At 37.9% G+C, this 14,459-nt stretch overlaps 1 long non-coding RNA gene across 1 annotated transcript; it reads left to right on the top strand.

Moving 5' to 3' along the window:
- The first annotated feature begins 2,796 nt into the window (after positions 1-2,796).
- Positions 2,797-13,856, top strand: LOC147831940 (uncharacterized). The gene is made up of 4 exons (XR_015520468.1): positions 2,797-6,264; positions 6,304-6,568; positions 13,542-13,646; positions 13,725-13,856. It is a non-coding gene; the product is annotated as an uncharacterized LOC147831940 (long non-coding RNA).
- The last annotated feature ends 603 nt before the right edge of the window (positions 13,857-14,459 follow it).

Below are 14,459 nucleotides of genomic sequence, written 5' to 3'. Positions count from 1 at the left end.
TACACTGATTTAAAAAAAAAAGGGAAAGAGCAAACCTCACATTCTGGGTTGTTAGTCCACCATTGTGACCTCTATAACTAGATACCTGCGGCACCGTGACATTTTCGTTAACTTGTAGCTATAAGCTCCACAATTTACGGCAACTCTCATTTGCATACATGTAAACAGACGCTCCAGCACACGCCATTACACATACAACCCACTTTGACATATCTCATTACCTCAACATGAACACATACATGCTCGCTATATATCATGCAACACACACACACACACAAACACAGTCAGGTAGCCAGCAGCACACGAGCTGCAGCTGTAACTGCTAAATGTCATGCGGCAGATCACGGGCTAAATTAGCATAAGAGAAGAGCCGCTGGGCCGTGACGGTGGTCGCACCTTACGCTGACCTCTGTGATTGACAGCCGGGGGTGCAATGAGAGGTGAGATGGATAGTTCCACCGGGGCTTGAAGGTGTATTTACTGTCATTCACCATCATTCTTTGGGGGCACTTTGGAAGATGACATCGCAATGTCTATTGTGGCAGATCAGTGTCAACGCCATGCAAAATAACATAAGATGGAATGTCATGACAGCGTTACAGGTGTGACTCAAAAAAGACAAGTTGGCCGCCTTAACATTGCCGTTGACCTCTAAGCAATTTCACCTTTACGTAAGATCTCTCTCTCTTTCTTTTTCTCTCTGAATAATCTTTATTGGAAGCATAATTAATAGCAGTAATTACAGAGGTGCGATAAGACTCACAAAAGCAGCCTTCACTACTTTATGGTATGTTGCTAACTGTACATGAATGATATGAGTTGAAGTCTAGAGCGCAGTGCGGATTTGGGATGCCGCAGTTCTGTTTTGTCACACAATTATTTGAAAGGTGCAGTATGTAGGATTGAAACCTAGTAGTTGAACTAGGTATTGCAGTACAAATTCAAAATTTTGGAGTTTTTTTTTTTTCCCTTAGCCCCCCTGACAATGAGTACATTTACATGGACACCAATTATCCTATTTTAATGCAATTAAGACAATACTCTGAATAAGAGTCGATCATGTAAACATCGTTTTTTAATTACGTTAATCTGACTAAAGTCTTAATCGAACTAAACAGAAATTGAATTAAGACATGTGGAGTGTGCCGATTTTAGTCGCATTATTGAAGTGCAGTACAGACATGTAAACACTGCAATCAAACTATTACCATCGTGTAATAGTGACGGTAATCAAATTATGCTATAACATGTAAATTGGGATCAGGAATTGAACATTCAAAAAGCATCTTATTTACATAAACAACTTAATTATATTATTGTCTTATTCAGATTAAAGCAAATAATGTGATTACTGATGTCCATGTAGACCAGGGGTTCCCAAACTTTTCAGCCCGCAACCCCCAAAATAACAATGCCAGTGACTCGCAACCCCCAATATCCTCTGAGGTGGTTATAAATACAGAAACCTTGCATGCAATGACGCAGACACACCATTTAAATTTGTGTCAGTGCTTAAAATGTGTCAGAAAGTATAACCTGATGTTATAAAATCAAAATGCATCTGACGCTATTGCTGCCTTTAATATAATGTAATTATCCCAGGGGTCGCAATCCAATAGAACTAGTAACTATAAGCTACTATAGTAACTATATAGTATATAGTAACTATAAACGACAATTTTTATTTTCAGTATAGTTATGGATAAAATATGTTAATTCTTATGGTTTAATTAAAAGAAATAGATTTTTGGAAATCACCAGGCGACCCCCCCTTCATTGCCCTGCGACCCCTCGGGGGGTCCCGACCCCCACTTTGAGAACCACTGATGTAGACGAAGTCATAGACTCAATAAACAAGCAAGTAGCAAGACAAAAAGATCAAGATGCTCTTATTTATTTATCTTATATAATCGTAACACTTTAAAATAACTACATAATTGTACTTGCATACTTTGTTACTGATTAATTTTTCATTCATAAGGGATTTGTAAAGCATATATATTCCGAACTTTAGATTAGGTCACTACAACTGCATAAAGTTGTGTTAATGAAGCCTATATTAACATACATAGAAACGATTACTATATGATTGAATAATAAGATTTATAAATGTTGATTTGAATAGTTTATTCAACATATAGGCTCATTCTGAAAACGTAGCCATATATACGTTTCTGGAGATCGCGAATTATGTAGCCAGAGCTACATATGGTTGCAGTTTCTCGCTTACCAGCTCACTGCTTACCTGCATGTGGATGGCTTTTCTGCTGTTTGCAGTTTGTACCATAACTCAACACATAACTCCGCAGACTTAAGATGCAGAGGGGAGTTTACCATGGGTTCGAGTCCAGTGGAGAACGGTTCCAGAAAACAGAAAGACAAAAACAAAAGACAAAAAATTTAATTAAATAACAGTAATAGGGTGAGAATGTGGTAAAATCTAAAAAATATGGTAAAAATCAGGAGGTTTTTCTTTTTTTGGATTGCTTTTCGAAACATTGTTTATTTTAGGGAAAAGGGTGGGCGGGTCAATAGGAGCTTTTAAAATACTATTGGTTAGGTTTAGGGAAGGGGGAAGGTGGGGGAAGCAGTCGATTGGTCAATCAGTCAGTCAGTTACTTAACAGTGACCTCTGGTGGATTTACATTTTTACGTTAGAAGGTGGGAATGGCATTCTCGAAAGAAATTTAAGATCTGAAAAAGGGCCTCTGGCAGATTTGCGAAAACAAAAACTGCAAAAAATAAAAAAAATAAAAAAATGTAGCTCCTGGGACATATTTTGCTTTCTCCAAAAATGTATATAGGGGTACGTAATCAGAATGAGTCTGAGTTAAGTTTATTAATCATTTACTAACTCATTCTGAATGATCTTAAAAGCCAACAGCTACTTTTAAATACAAATGATTTGTAAATAATGCAATGTTTAATTCAGTAATGAAAAATGTATCACTAACAAAGTATGAAAGTACAATTATTAAGCACATTATAAATGTGTTTATACATCAGGATTACAGCATCTGTATTTATAAACTGCTTATTAATGTATTCAAATGTAGAGTTAATGCTTAACAAATGATGAATGAACTATTTGTTAATGCTTAATAAATGGTTTATAGTGTGTAATTATTATAAAGTGTTACCTATATTGATTCTTTTGCATACGTTTAAAGGATTTACAACTGTGTTGTGTCATAGAACACGCCCACTTCAAGTCATCAACAGTCGCTCTTGTTCATCTAACCAGGTCTCTCGGTTAAAATATCGTTTGTCACTTTGTCGCTGGTAGTATCTATGGGCTTTACACTGTAAGGTGCTCAGCTAAAGTTTAAGCTTGTCATGTTTGTATTTTTTGCTAATTAAAAAAAACCACATGTGGATTTTTATATCTTTGAATCTGCATCTCATTTCAGAGGCTAATACTGTCCTCTAGAAGTCACATTTTCATACACACTCGCATACATTGAATCAGCCTTCAACACTAAAATAAAATATGGTGTGTTTTTCAACAAGGCAACCTGGGGTGCTGCAATATAATTGCGTAATCTGGCAGTGGGGGAGTTACATGAACCTAAACTAAAACAGACATTCTGACATGGAATACTAATTTTCGAAGAAGAATAACTGACTTCAGCTTTGTTTTTCAAATGCGCAAGTGGCTGTGCTAACTTAGCATGTTTTTTTTTTCTTAAATGACCGCAACCATAATACACTATTGTTGTTAAAAAACGTACACACAGCAGCTTTAGACAATATCTTGTGTTGTCAAAGCTATCACCACATCTCAGAAGACCTCATCTCTGCATATCTTTGCAGCTTTGGAGTGTTATAGTGAGAAAAATTCATTGCTGTTGTTAGCCTCCTGCTCTTGCGTGTAAAATTTGCAGTATCCTGCTACAGGTCTAATAGTATTAACAGGTGAGAAATGGCATATTGGAGGGGAAGGCGACAGAGAGCATGACTCTGTACCCGAGAGAGAGAGAGAGAGAGAGAGAGAGAAAGAAAAAAACGAAAGAAAAAGAGAGGCAGCGATGTGGGGGCGTTGACAAAGGTGAATAATGAAGTCAGTCACTTCAGCGTATGACTGTAATGGGGGTTAGAAAGAGATTGCGCTATTTCTGTGTGCTCAAGAGACGGTGAATGAGCGCATATGGGTGTTTGCATGTGTTTTGTGTGTCAGACAAAGGAGGAAGATAGATTGACTGACTGGGAAGACAAAGACAGGCAGTAAACTGAAACTTAGAGAGAGCTTTATGATCCTAAATGAGTGTTTGGGTGAGTTTGAAGATGAAAGAGCAGCAAGGCAGACTGTCTGGAGGTAAAAAGCAGCCATTTAAACGGAGATGAATCCTGCGTTTGGTAGAATATATGTTGGTGTTCTTGTCGCTGTTGCAGCCTAGCAAGGTTAATGTGGGCTGACTTCATGTCTGAATGTGCTCAACCCAACAGGCTGCCACACAAAGGGCTAACAATGACCTTGTGGTACCACTGAAATGTGATACAGCAGAGAAAACAGGGGGACAAGCAAAGCATGTAGTTTGCTAAATGAGTAAATGTAAATAAGACTAGGTTGAATCATCCAAACAAGCAAACATCAAATGTGCTCAAGCCTAAGGCCAGAATATATATGCGAGTACGTGATCGTGCTCGATTTACTGCGGTTTGTGCTCCAAAATGTGGCCGTCATTTATAATGCAAGGCAAGTACAAATTGGACTTTCATCATTTTCTGTTTCATGTAAACTACTGTAAAGGCAAAGCAAACAGCTTGAGTTTTTAGCTTAAATTAATAGAGAATGTCTCAGGTTACACCAGGCCATCTAATGTATAAACATTATATGTTATTTAAACATATTATAGTATTCATAAAACACAATATCCGCTTGTTAAGTGTGATGTCACGCGAAGCGGCTTCCGGGTCCAAGCAACTGAATGGTGAGACTCATGAAATGGTAATAATAAACGTTTACAAAGTGATTTAATACTTTAGAAAATCTCGATCGCAATATATATGTCCATGCCTAATATCCGATGGCCAGAAAGTGATTTATTTTTTTATAAATTGTTAAATTTTTGGTATTTGTTATGCAGCAAGCCCAGCGATTGTTGTGTACACTATGATTTTATATAAAATTAACTTTAATGTGTGATAGGAATAAAACGTGATCATAAACGAATGATTTCTCCACTCAAATGAATAGTGGCTTGGACCCGGAAACAGTATTACATACGTCACCACTTAACAAGCGGATTGTTTACCTTTATGTTGACAGTCTTCTTTTATACAATAGCGTGGGTGTGAAAAGCATTTAACTAGTGATTTTAGATGTATACTACTTAAGTAAGATGGAATTGTGCTTAACAAGGTTATAATAGTTTTGGATTTTTTATTAGTTTTAGATTTTATTTAGTTTTGACCTTTTGTTTTTAAAATTCAGTTAGTTTTAATTAGTTTTAGAGGCAGATTTACTAACTTGTATTAGTTTCTATATTTTGAAATAGCTCAGTTTTTATTTGTTACATTATTGGATTTAGTTTTTTGTTTGTTGTTTTTTGTAAACTAGGATATTTGTTTAATGCAAAATTCAAAACCATCAGAATAAATATTGTATGACAAAAACTTTTTTTGACACAAGAACACTACCGTTTACCCCTCTTCAAATTCAATTACGATGGCCCACAAGATACAGTAGCAGCCCTAAGTACAATATGTGTGCAAGGCTGCTTCTGAGGATAGATACACAGTAGTGATGAGAAGTTTAACATCCTTTGTGACAATCTTCCCAAGTTTGGAGTCAACATATCAAAAATATATAGTCAGCCATCACAATTTCAGTCGGTTAAAACATGAATATGATCTAAAAAGTTTCTTACAGTTACATTTTGCAACTCAGCTGACGAATAATTCACTTATTTAAATTCCATTACCACTTTCTGTTACAAATTAAACTTACGCTTTGCCAGATCCTCTCATTTAAGCCCTCGGTTTACTGGCGCTGCAGTTGTTCAAGTTTAGTTCAGTCACAGCAGGCTGTCATCTACTGTTTGTGTTCGGTTAACTGAATCACGCATGTGCAGTATTATTATACAGTTCGCCGCTTCTCAAACCTGATCTTTATGTTTTGTTCTAATAACTGAATAACTCAGTATCAATTGGTTTATTTCAAGTCAAATGAGGGTATAAGGCATGTAAAAAGTAAGTTGTTTGTGGATAAGTGGTTAATGTTACTGGAGATGCAAATCGTTTCAAATGATTCAGTTCCATTTGGTTCACTAGTTTGGTTCACTAGTCCATTTGGTTCACTAGCTTCCACTAGTCCAACCGGTTCACTTAGAATATCTGGTTAAAAAAGATTAAAAAACCTGGTTAATTTGCGATCAATACAGAAATAAAACCCATTATTTGGCACAAATGTATTAAATTTATATTTTTAAGTGGCTGTTCTGGTTGTATTTAATGTTGTCACCATGCGGCTGTCATGTCCAGCTTTTGTTTTTGTCGCAGGAGCATCAGCGAAGATGACTGGAGGAGGACCAGCTTGTCGTACGGGTCAAACACCTGGCAGTGCAAAGTAAATATATTTATTTCTAAATGGCTTACAGTATGTATTAAATATATTTACATTTGCTTTGTTTACTGTAATAACCTAGGTGCATAACACTGAATACTGGTACACGTTGTGTATACTGAAAATAAATTTGGTTTAATGCCACAACTTTTAAACTCTTGCACCATCTTAAATACAGAGGTTGCCACTGGTTTGCTTGGATATGACTTGATATGCGCATTGATGAATTTGCTCCTCAGTGTTTGATCCCTCAGCAGTGAAACTTAAACCACACTGAACAGAACTAACTGAGCTTCAACTCTGAAAACTGGACTGACACCGTTTTAGTTTACAAAAATTTCTATAGTTGCTTTGACACAATCTACATTGTAAAAGTGCTATAGAAATAAACTTGAATTGAATTGTAAAAGCAGTTGTCATTGTTGTTTATTGGGTTTGATTTATTGTCAACCACTAGTCTCGAAATCACACAGACGCAAGCAAAATACATTGTGCAACTAGGTAAATATGCTACCAAATGAATAGCTAAGCCAAACATGAACGTTTGCTCATCATTTCCTCACCCTCAAGTGGTTCCAATCATTTATGACTTTCTTTTGAGCCCATAATACAATATTTCAAAGTTGAATATATATTAAATTTATAAATTTATATTGGTGAATGTGCACTGAAAATAATATAGGTTATTATGGTTGATAATGTATTTACTTAGCACATTACAAACATTATATAACACTCATTCATTCATTTTCCTTCGGTTTAATCTCTATTTCAGCGGTCACCACAGGGGAATAAGCTACCAACTATTTCGGCAGCGAATGCCCTTCCAGCTGCAACCCAGTACTGGGAACACCCATACACACTTATTCACACACACACACACTCATACACTACTGCCGATTTCGTTCATCCAATTTACCTATAGCGCATGTCTTTAGACTGTGAAACTTACTCAAACATGGGGAAAACATGCAAACTCCACACAGAAATCCCAACTGGCCCAGCCAAGACTCGAACTAGTGACCTTCTTGCTGCGAGGTGACAGTGCCAACCACTGAGCCACTATGCCATCACAATATATAACAGAAAAAGCTATACAGACACATGTGTATCTTGTCCACATGTGTTCTTGAAAAAATGAAGTATACTTCATGCATGCACAATGTGATTTTACAGTGCTAAACCCCAAATCAATCAAGAATGCTCACTTAAACCACTTTTACACATTCTTATAGTTCTGGCAAGTAATTGCACTGATTTGACCTCAGCCACAAAGCATGCTTAGTAACCACAGTATTTTCTACTGAATCTTTCATTGGTAGTGCATTACATACTATTCTACCCTGAGTGCTCACTCACACACACACACACACACACACACACACACACACACACACACACACACACACACACACACACACACACACACACGCGTAAAAACATCAAAATATTAGCTGGCAGGAAACTAGCTTGAAATGACCGTCATTTATCTTTTAATTTAGGGCATCAGCGTATGCTGGGGACAATCTGAATTAAAGGCAGGGAAGTAGCCTGAAAATCAAGAATAAATGTCATTTATCTTCTCATTTGGGGCATTAGTGTATGCTGTGGAGCGTTTGATTTAAAGGCTGATAAATCCACTATTGATTTTCAATTGCTTGAATTAAATTCCATGTAGGCTGAGCTGATTTTTCTTTGCATTCTGGAGGAGGCGGCGGGCACAATCAGGCATTCTTTGTGCTGTTTCGCTCTCAACGCTTTCAAAGCAGGTGGTTAATTTTAGTCAGCGCCGTCTCATTTTTAAAAGTATGCCCGGTGGTTTGTTTTTTTAGGGTTATTATCCAATCCAGTGTATGGAAATTAAGTGGAAAGGTGCGGAGAATGACCTTTGACTCGGACGGGGGGTCGTTTGCCGTGAATTTAACTCTGCTTATTTTGCCTGCACATGAGTCACCCGAGATTATATGCCTTGGCATTCAGAAGGGTTTAATACCTATTCATTACAATCAGTGTGTTTTCTTTCAGCACTTGGCCTACTGATTGCTTTTGCATATTGATTTGCCGTTTGTTCAGTCACTCGTCTTAAACATCCATTGCCTTATGTCACAGTTAAGTGGTTCAGCCGGGATTGACCTGGTCGAATCGAGTGTAGCAACAACTTTCAATGTTTGTTGCATGATCTCGATCTGGGATCAGCTTTATGGAGTGACATAGAGATGAATGCACCCTGTGTCTCTAACCTGGGAACAGTGGTGAGTCATAGTCTGCGCAGTGCTGCCTGAGTGGTCTTGGGATGCCAGGATTGCTCAGGCCGCAGTGGTGATTGAAAGTGACAGTGTATATGGATTCCAAAATGGGTCAGACCGCTCGCCGTCGCCTCCCCACTGAATAATGGATGAGTCCAACTCTGGCTCTACCATGTCAGTGTCGTGGAGGAAAGCTGTCAAAGCCCACTTCCTGTTTTCCTTTGCTTTCGTCCAAAAAAATGTCACATGTGTCATGTTCTCAGTCAGACCGGGAAACAATACAGAACAGCTCTTATCGTGTTTCTGTAACTGTGGTGGATTATCATAAAGCCTGGAAGGCCTAAAGATTTGCTATACTCAATCTAAGGCTCTGTTCTAAATGCCATTCTAAGCCCTTGCTGTCTTTGTCAAAGTCCACACTTTGTTGACAAAATGCAGCATGTAATCGAATGTGGAGTGCTGCAAGAGGAAAAAGAAGGGTGCGATCCATTCTGAAGATTTCATTCCTATGCCATCCAAGTGTTTGCCCTCTAGAGTGAGAGCAAAGAATCATAGATGGGTGGTTAGAATTGATTCAGATGCCCCTTTGAAGGGTAACAGGTCAAAAATGAAGGATGTAGGGGACTCAAAATACCTTTTCGTGGTTTTGTGGCAGTCATGATTGTTCTCACTTCAAAGTGCCCAACAGAAGCAGGTTTATTCCATTTGGAATGCAGCATATGACACCTTGTGTAAAGTCACCTCAAGTCACTTTTATTTCTAGTTATTTATATAAAGAAGATTGCGTCAAAACCACTTTACTGTACACGGATGAAGAGGAAAAGGATAAAAAGTCAACAATATTTTAGGCTGTGCGACATGTTCAGCATATCAGGCAGGTAGCAGAGTAGTGGTAGAATGCTAGTGTTGGTATTGTTAGTTCAAAATTGATTAAGTTCAATTAAATACAAATGTCGATGTTGAATGTTGATCATAGATTGTAGAATACACAAGAGGTGTCACTTGTATAGTTTTGAATTGGGAAAAGTGTAACGGTCAATACGGCAAATGAAGCCTCGCCTACTAGTACTGGAGCTTATCATCGATCGCTATAGACTGGCGATTCTCCGGGGAGAAGCTCGGACCAGATGCGTGCTTTTATGACAGTTCAATTGTTAACAAACGAACTGGAATCCCAGCAAATACTTGCTTCGCAGACATATATCAAAATAAAACTAGAAGTCTGCGCTTTTAAATGAACCAAGTGTAATTGAAAATCTATTTGCTTTTGTAATCTGTATATAATGTACACGAGATACAGTCCGTCCTGTCAAACGCTCATGACAGCAAGTACACAAACGCCCACAAACTTGTAAATAAAGAATCTCTGTCTCATTTCTGGAGGAGATTCGTCATCAAGACCAAGTTGTGGATTACTTCCGAAAACCAGTTTGTTCTGACGAAGTGTTATCCAGAGGAGGGGTTTTCAAACTATGGGGCGTGCCCCTACAGGGGGCCGCCAACACCTATTAAGGGGGGCGCGATACATTGAGGCGTGCACTCAAGTAAATTATGATGATGATTTGTATGTGCTCACTAGAGTAAGTCTGATTAATGTTAGCTCCACATCTAACTATCAGGCACATATAGAGTTAATGCGTTTGAGTAAAATATATGCAAAGAAAATGGAGCGGGTGCTTTTTAAAAGGAATGATGGTAAATGAAAGTCAAACCGCTGAGCGTCTGACAAACAATTGCACTTCTGAATCAAATCAGCAGGATGCCCTTCTGGATCTTTCACTAACTTTGAAGACATACTGACTATGTTTACATGGAGATCAGTAATGTAGTTATTTGCCTTAATAGACAATATTATAATTAAGGTGTTTACGTAAAGTGCTTTCATGTAAGAGTTTCATATAATTTTGGGTGATTTTAACTAGAGTTCGGCAGTTTCACATTCACTCATGAACAATTCATGACTTCGTGACAAACTGGGCTATTAGACGCAAATAAGGAGTAAGTACTGGTAAGAGGGTTATGGAATTTAATAACGCATGCCGAATGGAAAGAAAAAATTTGCTATGTGTGTGTGTGTGTGTGTGTGTGTGCGGTCCTTTAGTGACTGCCGCGTGTGTGGATCTTGTGAGAAAGTATAGCGAAAAGTCCTACATGACTGTAATAGTTTGATTGCAGTGTTTACTTCAATAATACCACTAATAAATGCATACTCTACATCATAATTCCATTTCTGTTTAGTTCAATTACGACTTTAGTCGGATTAAAGTAATCAAAAATCGCTGTTTACATGTCAGACTCAGAGTATTGTCTTAATCATATTAAAATCATATTAAAGTATTGCTGCCCATGTAAACCTACTCAATGTTCGACTCAACCACACCGTCAGGGCTCTGCAAACTTGGCTTTGCGAAGCAGCATTTTCTGTATGTATGTACATCAAAAGCAAGTATGCTATGGCTCACGCTTATTGACAGTGGAAGATGATTTACGGTTAGTTGTGTCAGGAATCCAACCATGTTGTCCTCACAGAAACAGGCTCAGCCATCACACTGAATCCGGTAAATTATATTTACAGTATGTTTCAATGTAATTAATGCTCTGCACTTTAAAGGCAGCAAGTAATATGTGAATGATGTTTGCACTTGCATTATAATTTTGGCTCCCGGGAGGCGGGGACGTTGGGTGGAGGGGAGGTAGGGGGGGTAGTTGAGGGGGGGGCGCGGGTGAAATTGGCCAAACTTGGGGAGGCGTGTGTCCTAAAGTGTTTGAATACCCCTGATCATGAGGATGATAATATGTAGATCGGCCATAAGTGAGTTTGTTGTCATGATCTCTCTTTTCAAGTGTGCATGCGCATAAGCTTGGGCATCCTGAAAATATCAATCCAGGAACATTCTGAAAACTTAGTCCTATATACATTTCTGGAGACTGCAAAATACGTCCCAGGAGGTACATATTTTTGCAGTTTATGTTTTCGTGAATCCACGAGAGGCCGCTGTGTTTACTTTTTGATATCTTTAATTTCTCTAGTGAGTGCCATTCACACCTGCTGTTCTCCTGTAAACCCACCAGAGACTGCTGTTGACTGACTGTTTGACTAACTGAATGAGTGACTGATTGACCAAGCAATCGACTAACCCACCCTCCTCATTCCCTAAACCCAACCAATTTTATCGATTGACCCAGTTTTGGAGAATTTGATGCTTGCCCATTCAAACAGAAAGCCTGAGCATATCGTCCGAGAGGCGTCTTAAAGATGGCCGCCAAGTGAAATGACTTGCCTTAAAGTGACTTTGGGTTGATCCACTGAAGGGCAGCTCCACCAATCCCAAACAAGCCAAAGGCAGCAGTGACAAGGATTCAAAACTGAAGCTCTGAAATGGGGAACAAACCTTGGGAGAAACAAGTCTCAGTCAGGAAGCCAGTTCTCCTCTGGCCAAACAGACAATAGTCAGAGCTGCAGTCTAGTGTGAAGACAGCTAAACAATGGAAAAACGGCTTTCCATTATCTAGAATTGGTTTCAAAGGGTTTACCCACTAGATCAATGTGTCAGGGGACAATAAATCTGTTCCTTGTACTTGTACCTCTGCATCATACCATAATCATCACAAGCTAAACATGAACAATAGTGTGATGAGAAATAATTCAGATGCTTCTTTCTCAGTGAAAACAGTGATTTCAAAGCGTTTATCTTGCTGATTGAGAGAGTAATTTTAAAACTGGTCTAATGTAAGACTAAAGAGCAGATTCTAAAATGTGTGAGGTAAAAAAAAAAATCAGTTCCAGTCCTCAGATCTACAGTAATTGGCTGCATATTTTAAATATTTATTATAGGGTTCTGGAACGTTTTATGTTTTATATGACACTTATACCAGTGAGTGATGACAAATGATTATTACTGACACATGCTTTGTTTATTCAAGACAAGTTACTGCTATTCAATGAGTAATTGAATTATTAACAGAAGATTTTTCAACAACACAACTATATACATTTAAAATATTAAGCATTAGCATGTAGAATCTGAGTTATTCTGGATGAACTTCTTGTATTTTGACCTGGTAACTCTCTGGTCCTCTTATATTGAAATTCTGAACAACTCCTCTCTTGCTCATGTGATTTCAATTACATTTCTTTGTTACCAAAAGAAAGCAAGCGAGTAGCCTAACATCAAGAGGGCGATGAGAAGTGATTCGATTGCTTCTTTCCCTGCAGAGACTGAGGAACAGTGAGAAAACAGCTTCGCATTATCTAAAAATGAAACGTGTTGGCTTTTGTGGCGATGTCTGAACAACCCAGTTTACTACAGTGCACTGCATAACGCAAGACGTTTGACCTCAAAGTAAGGGAAATATCTTTGTTGCGCTAACAAAACTGAAGTCTTGAACTGAGAGGTTGTCTGGAATGTAACAAAAAGCACAATGCTGGAACGCGCGCTGCTGCTGAGAGCCTTTTGTAATAAGGTGGCGGAATTTAGCTAGTATAGAAATTGTATGAAGGTAGCTACACAATAGCAACGGGACAAGTTGAACACTGTGTTTCACTGATGATAAATTAATCCGTACCGTCGCTTTTGGGGGATTTGTTATCATAATAGGCTGACTAATTTTCGCCTCCGAAAAAAAAAAAATCCAGATCGAGGGCAGGGAGGCCTGCAATATTACATTAAAGCTCTGTGTTTCTGTGCGAATGTGTGTGTGTGTGTGTGTGTGTGTGGTCGTCTGCGTAGGGCCCTTATCAGGAGCGCAGCAGAGTCGGGCTGTATTTCTGTGAGCAGTTCCCTGGAGATTGTGCCAAGGAAGAGTGACAGGGAGTACGGGTCTTTCTCGAACAGGTGAAGGAAGATCCAATCCATTCTGTTTAAATGTTTTGTCTCCTGCTTATTGATCCTTTTCTCTTTAACTCTTTTCAGTCGTATTTCCGTTGGCTCCTCAAGGGCAGGTCCTTGGTTGAAGTAATCCTGGATGCCGGACATCTATTGACCGGATGTACTGTATCATGTTGTGTAAGGTTTACATTCATTCATAAAAGCTGATACTGTACCCATAGATGAGCCAGGGTTGTGAATCATTGAGAATTGATTTCAGAATCAATTTCAGTTCATGGTTTTGAGCAAGCAGTGCACTGTAAAATATATATATATGTATATATATATATATATATATATATATATATATATATATATATATATATATATATATATATATATATATATATATATATATATATATATATATATATATAATTACAAAAAGTCCTGACAACAACTGTTTTTATGTTACTTAAACTTAATTTAATAAGTTACTCTGGTTTCAACTAAATCTTTTGTAGCTATATCAACATATAGCAGTGGAAATAATGTTCAAGTATTAAACACGTCATTATTTTCTCTGTGCTGTTCACTTGAAATTTTCCCTTGATGTTGGTAACAAACAAAGAAAATCCATATAGTCAAAGAAAACAAATCTAGATAGTTTACAAATTTAATTGTGCATAATACAATGTAACAATGTAGGTAAAAAGTATTGAACACATGAAGAAAGCAAGGTGTAGAAAGGCAGTGAAAGGCCAGACAGCAGCTAAAATGGATTTAAGCTGCCATCACCAAAAAAGCCTTTTATATAAAGTATTAAATACATTTTAGAAG

The sequence above is a fragment of the Danio rerio genome, chromosome 21, assembly GCF_052040795.2.
Source record: "Danio rerio strain M-AB ecotype USA chromosome 21, GRCz13ab, whole genome shotgun sequence".
Lineage (NCBI taxonomy): Eukaryota > Metazoa > Chordata > Actinopteri > Cypriniformes > Danionidae > Danio > Danio rerio.
The sequence above is the reverse complement of the archived record's forward strand: the minus strand, read 5'-3'. Positions and strand labels throughout refer to the sequence as shown.